The sequence below is a fragment of the Mus pahari genome, chromosome 16 (genome assembly GCF_900095145.1).
Source record: "Mus pahari chromosome 16, PAHARI_EIJ_v1.1, whole genome shotgun sequence".
Taxonomy (NCBI): Eukaryota; Metazoa; Chordata; class Mammalia; order Rodentia; family Muridae; genus Mus; species Mus pahari.
In genome coordinates, this window is record NC_034605.1 from 65,903,447 (window position 1) to 65,909,853 (window position 6,407).

The window sequence follows — 6,407 nt, forward strand, 5'->3', positions numbered from 1 at the left end:
GTTGAAAAAGGTTGTCTCATGATGGTTAATCTTGATTGACAATTTGATGAAACTTAGAATCACAGTGGAAACAAACTTATTAGCATGTCCATGAGAGATTTTCTAGATTTATGTGGGGAGACTCTTGTTAGATGTGATATAAGTAATCATTAAAACAAAACTGTAGTCGGGCAGTGGTGGTGCATGTCTTTAATCCCAGCACTTGGGAGGCAGAGGCAGGCAGATTTCTGAGTTCGAGGCCAGCCTGGTCTACAGAGTGAGTTCCAGGACAGCCAGGGCTACACAGAGAAACCCTGTCTCGAAAAACAAGAAACAAACAAACAAATATGTAGGCTGCAATCCTGAACTGAGTGAAAAAAAGAGAAAGTGAGTCCGGTGCTGGCAAGCTCCCTGCTTCCTTACTAAGGGTACAATGTAACCAGCTGCTTCAAACTCTTCAACATGGTGGCCTGGACCTTGGAAACTGTGAACTAAAAGAAGCCCTTCATCCCTTAAATTGCTTCTTGTTGGGTATATTGTTATAGCAACAAGAAACATAATTAATAAAGTAAATTGTTATTGAGTCACATGGATGTGCTGTAATAATCTAACCATGTGACTTTTAAGCATTCAGAAATGTTTGTAGGAGGTATATTGAAGATCTTTGGATTTTGGTCTTGAAAAGCCTCAGAGTGCTAGAAGCAGAACATTATGGAACACTCTTGTTAGAGTTTAGAAGACAAAAAGCACTGAGAAAAACATGGACAACAGAGTCTTGATGCTGTGGCTCTGGGGGAGGGGGAGCAGAGGCAGGAACTCTTCCAGTTCTGTGACTTGGCCACTCTGACAAGGAATCAGGCTGCATTCTGTTCCTGTTCTGAGAACCTGAGTGAGGCTGACCACAGAAGCAACAGATTCACTTTTTTGTTGTTGGATGAAATTTCAGGTCAGAGTAAACTCAGTGACCTACTACTTACTGCCCTCCTGCAGGGGCACAGAGAGACAGAAAGAGAAGAAAAAATGTGGTCTGCTGAGGAAAATGATATCAGGAAATTTCACTAACACTGCATTTCTATTGCTGGACTAACCGTTAGCACTCCTACCACACATCCTGGAGATTGTTTTCAAAGTACTTGAGGTCTTCTCTAGCCCTCAAGTCTAAACTCTTCAACATTTCCCATGACCAGTTCAGATGCTCAAGGAACAACATGGGTCTGGTTAGTCCCTGAGACCACCTTATTCCTGATATTGCTAACTTGTTTTGGATGCCTAGCATGGGCTTTTGAAACCTCAAAGCCCATCCTTAGGAGCACACTTCTTCTAACAAGGCCATACCTGTTCCAACAAGGCCACACTTCCTAATCCTTCACAAATAGTGCCACTCCCTGGTGACTAAACATTTAAATATATGAGTTTATGGGAGGGGCCATCCTTATTCAAAACACCCCAAGGTGATTTTGTATGTTTGTATCCCAAAGAGAATGCTCATGTCACATGTTTGAGGTGATAGACAACTAATACAGTGAGTTATCAATGCACTATCTGTAAGTGTACAAAGCATCATGCTGTACCCCATAAAAATATACAATCATTATTACTCAATTAAAAAGGAAATTCAAGTGAGATTACAAAATTAAATGGGCAGTCATAAGGGTCAAGAAAAGAAGTCACACAGAGAAGGTCCAACATTAGGATAATTCTATCATATAAAGCAGCAAACATGGAGACAGAGTTAATAGTCCATTTTATAGTCTAATGACTTTCTGAAAATCAAGGAAAATGCCAATCTTTATACAGAGTAGGATTATAACACAACTGGGAAAGAAAGCAAACAATGCACTCCAAGAGATAGCCTAATAAAACCTTCCAGACTTTAAAGACAAAGGAAAGAAACCCTCAGAACTTCCAAGCAAAAGATCCAGCAAGAAAGTCAGACATGATGCTGGGGAATGAAGTTCAGTGGGAGGACAGTTGACCAGTGTGCACGAGACACTAGGTTCAACCCATAGGGGAAGGGGGGAAAAGTCAAGTGTAATATCAGGCTTCCAAGAGCCACAAAAAAAATGAGAGTGAAGCAGCCATCTCATGGAAGTCAAAGACAAGAGCGTCTAGCCAGCCAGTCCTTGAAATACTAGTGACCTGCAGGATGCAGCACAGAATGAACCTCACCCAATGAGGTGATGCAGGGGGAACTTCAGCAAAACAACTACAGCGACTGTTGAGCAGCAGGAAGCCCAGAAGCAGAGCATGAGTACAGGATGTATAAGCACTTCCCAATATTAGAGAAAGAACAAAACTGGAGAGGAGAGGAGACAGAGGGGAGGGGAAAACGCACAGCCAGGGTGCTGCTGGTAGAAGACTCTCTGGATAGAGAGCGAAGGGTCAAGAGAAAATGGAAGTGGAGTTAGTGAACTGTAAGATACAGAAGTAATAATTAAAATGAAATATAAGGCTGGAGAGATGGCATGTTAGATTAAAAACACTGGCTGTAGACCCCCGGGAGCTCCCGGGGACTGGACCACCAACCAAAGAATACAAATGGAGGGACGGACCCATGGCTCTGGCTGCATATGTGGCAGAGTTGGATGTCAATGGGAGGAGTGGCCCTTAGGTCTGAGGTTGTTTGATGCCTCAATGTAGGGGAAGGGTAGGAAGATAGGAGTGGTTAGGTGGGTGGGGGAGCACCCTTATAGAGGCAGGGGGTGGAGGGATGGAATAGGGGGTTTCCTACGGGGAGACCTGGAAAGGGGAAATCAATTGAAATGTAAATAAAGAAAATATCCAATTGAAAGAAAGAAAGAAAGAAAGAAAGAAAGAAAGAAAGAAAGAAAGAAAGAAAGAAAGAAAGAAAGAAAGAACACTGGCTACTCTTCCAGAGGACCTGGGTTTAGTTCTCAGCACCTACAAGGCAGCTCATGAGTGCTTGAGACTCCAGTTCCAAGATATCCACAGCCTTGACACAGTCTAGGGTTCTTGATCAGCTTCATTTTCTCTGTCAGTTAAAGAATTAAAAGGCAAGAAAAATCTGAAGCGCAGCAGGGTAGCAGCGCCCAGCACATCAGCAGTTAAGGAAGGACGTTTACTGGGGTTGAGGGAACAGCAGCGGAACAGACACCGAGGGAGGAAAAGGCACTGCAGAACAGAAGGGCTAGAGGTTCTAAACCTCGGAACAGTTTCGCTCCCCTAACATTTGCGTTGGTGGGCTTGAAGACGTATTATAGGATGGTGGTTTGGTCCAAACCTGCTGTGTGACATGGGTCTGAGCCAGCCTTGAACTTGTTGAACCAGCCCATCAGCACGGGGTCTTCAGGTTGGGGGAACAAAAGCTGCCAGGCTTTTGTCTCAAGTCAAGAGGGTGAGGAAGAAGCTGGCCATCTTGGAAAGTTGCTACCTTTATGAGCTAGCCACAGCCCCTCTCCCTATATACCTACCAGGCACTTTGCCTAATTTCTAGTCTCACCCTCTTCTGGCCTTCTCCAGCACGAGGGATGCACGTGTTGCACACACATACAGACAGGCAAAACAACCATACACATAAAAATGACGAATCTTAAATATAAACGTAAGTATTATTGCAGGCTTGATAGTGCAGAGGCAGTGAATCTCTGAGTTCAAGGCCAGCCTGATCTATAGAGAGTTCCAGGACACCCACGGATGGACAGAGAGCTTGTCTTAACTAACCGACATTTAAAAATTTCGCAGTAAAATGTAAGAGACCAAAAAAATCCAGTCTGTGGTTTGAGAGCAGAAGAGTCCATAAGTACTAGGTGGCTGGTGTGATCGTCCACTTGGCCGTATTTTCTTTGTCTTCTTTTTTCATTCAGAGACTTTTTAACAACCAGTTCAAACACCGTGAAAGAGTTCCCAGGAGCGCCGACCTATACTTCACCCTAGTTTCTAAGAGTTGCAAAGGGCACATTTTTGAAGTATCAGAACTGGCCCCGAAATTCTAGCTCCGTTTTCCTTTTCCTCTGAGTTCTTTAAGTTATCCCAAAGCTGTTCATACTTCGTATTTAGGAGTGTTCTCATGCGCATGCGCAGGCGCGCACTCTTGCACCTGTGTTGCCTAGAAGAGTCAAAGCTGGCTCCCACTGCCGTGGAGGTCTGCTTCTGGTTTAGTGTTTTAGAGTAAGAAAAGAGCCATTAAAATTCTCTCTGATGGTGGAGTCAGCCCTAGTGGGGGAGGGGACAGACGTAGACAGGGGAAGAAATTTCCTGGTAAGCAGAGCCCACTTAAAAATTTTCCCTTTCTTTGTTTCTCACTTTTCCCCCCTTGAAGCTGCTCTCCCTGGAGTCAAAGCATTTTACAAAACAAACCACTCCAAAGCTTTCAAGTCGAGGGAAAGCCCAAGCAAAGTTAATTAACATGAAGGTTCTCACAAAAGTTAATTAACATGAAGGACTCACAAAAGCTGTCTGTTGGCATCTGCTGGCCTGCCATGTGCAGCGGTCCCTTTGTAGCGACAGTCCGACCTCGTGCTGCATCTGGGGCTCTGAGGCCTCCATCTCCCACACAGTACGCAGGAATCTTCCACCAAACTGTCCACAGGGCAAAACTCTGCTGCTGGAAATGAAGGGAGAAAAGCTGCTTAGCCGTGCCAGCTTGAGAAGGAAGAAAGGAAGGACCAAATTTGGAGGGGGGGGGGCAGAAAAGCAAGAAGAGGAAGTCATCAAATCTCTTAGAAATCTGCTGTGTGTGAGAAGAGATTTGTTTGGAATAGAATAATTCAAAAATACCACATACATGCAAAACACACACCACTGAAACAGTAACACGAGGAAACGCCAAATGAAGAACGCAGGACATACAGCACGTAGGGCAGTTTTATAAACACCAGCACAGAATAGTAGTTCTCTTTGTATGAGTGATGTGATTATAATGAAAATCCTCATGCCCTCTTTGACCTTCAGTCTACTTCTGATTGTTCTTTTCCCCTCAGACACTGGACTCTAATACTCCACCTACTTTTTTTTTTTTTAATTCCCCCCCCCCTTTTTTTCATTTTCTTCTTCCTTCCTATAAATTCTGAGATGCCCACTAAATAGAATAAAACCCCCTTTTTTCTACCTTACCCATTGAGCAATCTTGCCAGCCAGATAGATGACCTGCTTTTTGATTGAAGCACAGAAGATCTTTTGATGTCAGTAAATGTTACACAGTCCCTGAAGATACACAAATTCTCCTAATCTTCCAGGTGATCAAACTGCTACAAATCACCACACATGTGGTGTTCCCATGTCTCTCTTAGATGCAGGCTGTGTCTAATGTATGCAGTACTTATTTAGCCGACACACAAAGCAAGGTGACCTTTCTTTTGTGGTTCTGGGGTGAGATCCCGGCCTGTGTCTCCTCAGCTATGGACTTGGCTCTCGCTTCTCTCTCTCAAAGATTTATTTATTTTATGTATATGAGTACACCACTGCTGTCTTCAGACACACCAGAGGAGGGCATCGGATCCCATTACAGGTGGTTGTGAGCCACCATGTGGTTGCTGGGACTTGAACTCAGGATCTCTGGAAGAGCAGTCAGTGCTCTTAACTGCTGAGCCATCTCTCCAGCGCCTCTCACTTCTCTTGAACAAGGGTTTGGTGTGTTGGTTTCCCCTAGAGTGAAGCTAGGAGTGTCTCTGCCTTATAAGTTTGGAGTTGTACATCATGTTTTGTGGTCATTTTATCCTAGAATGACCTGGGCAGTGTGTCTGTATTATAAACTTGGAGTTGCATGTATGTATTTGGAACTTTGATATTGAAGACATTTGCTAGAAATCTGAGTGGCTCCCTGGGGAAGCAATGGTTCATATGTCACCCTTTCTATCCACTGAGTAGACTGTGGTCATCCCTTCACAGGCTCCTGGTCCCTGAACCCATGTTTCTGCCCAGAAGATGCCCAAAACAGTCAGGTCATCGTCTGTCAGGTTGTTGAGCCACTTGGAAGGGTAGGGAAGATGTAAAAGATCATGTGGTCAGGCTGGGTCGTCATACTGTTATGATTGCCAAGGTGTATGCATTTTCAACACATCTTGAGTTTCCAAGCATTCCCAAGTGTGCCAACTGCCTTATAACTGCTCTGCTATCTTCCTTAAACATTTTGATGTAGCTGGTTCAGAAGACAAAGTTGTTGCAGGTCTGCAGTCTTCCTAAACCCCCAGGCTGTATGCCTGGGCTAGAAAACAGCTCATTGTTTAAGGTTTATTTTTTCCTATGCAGAACATCCTAAAAAAAAAAAAAGGTCTGCCATTGTGACAGAAGTAGGAAGAATCCCAGTCCTAGTCTGGACTCCATTGTCCCACAACTTCCACAGACGCCAAATCCTTCACAAAGTGTAGCTTAATACTCCCTACTTATCTGTATATGACGCACATACATTCCTCTATACCTTCTCCTGTGGTGGCGCCCACCTTTAATCCCAGCACTTGGGAGGCAGAGGC